A 2,710-nucleotide genomic window follows, 5' to 3' on the forward strand; every position below is an offset into this window, starting at 1 on the left:
AGGAGAGAGAGAGAGAGAGAGAGAGAGAGAGAGAGAGAGAGAGAGACAGACAGACAGACAGACAGACAGACAGACAGGCAGACAGACACAGAGAGAATGCAAGCAATGCAGCCAAAACCACTACACAATACAACCACGCCACACAACACCACAGTGCAACACAACATTATACCTGCGAACATGCAGCCAAACATCACCATTGCGTCCACGCACAGGCATTCACGGAACATGTCTTACCCTCCCCATTCCCCCCCACCGCCCCTACCCCTACCCACAATCCCCAGCCCCTTCCCCACCTCCTCTCCAACTTTATTCATTAATCAATCCATATATAACGAACTTTTTGTCTACATATTCTTCGTCTTCTTTTTCTTCTTTTTTTTTTTTCTCCCCCGGGAAGACATCACACTTGGTATCGATCCTCCCCACGTACCGGATCAATTTCCTCAGGTAGAACTAGATTTGATAATAATTCACACGCTGCGAACCCCCCCAGGTCCCCTCAATGGCGCCATGATTGAAAGGTGGGCCGGGCAAAAAGCAATGCTGCACTGAAGGGAACAGGCCCGCGGTAAATGACGCGCGAGGCGTACATTGGGCCCCAGGTCGAAAGCAGAAATCCCCAAATGGAAATTGATTGGCATCGATCGTGCCTTTGTCGCTTGTTCCGCGATTGATAACGTGTGCGATCGGACAATGGTGGAAGAAGAAGAAGAAGTGGAAGAAAAATGTTATGCTCTCTCTCTCTCTCTCTCTCTCTCAGTCTCTGTCTCTCACAGTCACGCAGATACCACACACACACACACACACACACACACACACACACACACACACACATATATATATATATATATATATATATATATATATATATATATATAATGGGTCAGAGTGGTTATTTTTAAGGTATGGCATTGATCCAATGCATGATTGCCAATTTCAGTCACTGAAAACACACACACACGCACACAGAATTAATAAAGACTGTCAATGGATATGTTTCATAAGGTCAAAACTGACATGCATCCCGTATGCTTCTTCTGTTTGTAAGCTTATCAATCAAACCGAATGTTGGCACCAGTAACAATCTGACGTCTATTTCACTATCCCTGTTCCCTGTATCATTGACCATACTTATCCTCGTGGTAGCCACCTCAGCCATATGTCCATGGACAGGCAGCGAAGATAGACATCAGGACAGACGTATAGGTCATATATGTGGCATAGTTCTTCTGTTAGTAACTTTATTAATTATATTACTATATAATCCCAGCCTCCTGAATCGTTTACACTAGTCATGCAACAACCAGCCCAGCATTTTAAGAGATACCCCATTCCAGGAAAAAAAAAAACAGAGAGAGAGAGCAGAGACAGACATCTTAACAGACGTATAGGTCTTCCCCAGCTAAACACCCAGGGTATCAGATAACTGTCCCTCAGACACCGCCAGCCATTCGGTCATCATCAGTCTGCTCACACTATCTTTCTACATACGTACACCCCTACCAACGCCGCAGTAAGATTATCAAAATACAGACCCGTATTTTTTTTCTCAATTCTCCACTCGCCTTTCCACCTCTTCAGAACCAATAAACCTCTCTGCCGCTATCCAGACACAATGTGAAGATCTCATTTCTCCGTCCTATCCAGCCCTCAATTTCCTGTCCCCTGGTCTGGGCGAGGTGACAGGCCGGGGAGTTGAGTAAGCAATCCTTTCCCTGCCAACCAACACGTCACTATCCTACTGGTCCCCACACAAAAAAACCTCCAGATAACAGGCGCCACCAGCATCTTGTTGGGCGATCAGCATTGCTCTGGGAGATGGCCACATCAGCCATGTCAAAGGTGGCTATTGTGTTCACCCTGCTGACCTATTTTCCACCCCCTCCTTTCAAGGGAAAGATGAGGGGTGAAGGGTGGTGTGGGGGAATGATACAGAGGTCTGTAAGTAAAGAGAGGGAGGGGAGGAAGGGGTAGGGGGCGACGCGTGCTGAGCGAGGTCTGAGAGAGACTGCTGAGTGAAATAAATGTCAGCTTTCAGACCAAGGCTTCCATCAAGGCTTTTTGCCGCCCAGCTGGTGGGACAAAGCAGAGAGAAGCGGGCTGTCAGTGCAAGAGGCTGTTAGTGTTGGTGGAGCCAGGAGCCAGACACTTTCCTGTTGAACACATCCAGGGCCCACACCCTGCACTGCTGCCTCCTCCGTTAGTTTGGGGACTTCAGTTTCTGAACCTTTCCCCAAACTTGACTGAGCTTTACTTATATTACCACTGAACAGCTCTGAATAGAAAGCGGCACACACACACACACACACACACACAGACACACACACAGACACAGACACACACAGACACAGACACACACACACACACACACACACACACACACACACACACACACACACACTGGGTGAATGTGCTGATGTAAAAGATACAGCAATGATTCAATGCACCATCGCCGTTTGTTATTACTTGATTAGAATGCAAGAATTAAACAAATAATGAAATCTATTAATGTATATTTGAGATGGACAAAACTGACATACACCTGGTATGGTTCTTCTGTTAGTCACTTTATTAATTATATTACTGAATAATCCCAGTCCCTTGAAACAATTACACTAGTCATGCAGTAACCAACCCAGCATTTTAAGAGATACCCCATTCCACGAAGAAAGAGAGAGAGAGAGAGCAGAGACAGACATCTTAACAG

Source organism: Babylonia areolata, chromosome 4, assembly GCF_041734735.1.
Source record: "Babylonia areolata isolate BAREFJ2019XMU chromosome 4, ASM4173473v1, whole genome shotgun sequence".
Lineage (NCBI taxonomy): Eukaryota > Metazoa > Mollusca > Gastropoda > Neogastropoda > Buccinidae > Babylonia > Babylonia areolata.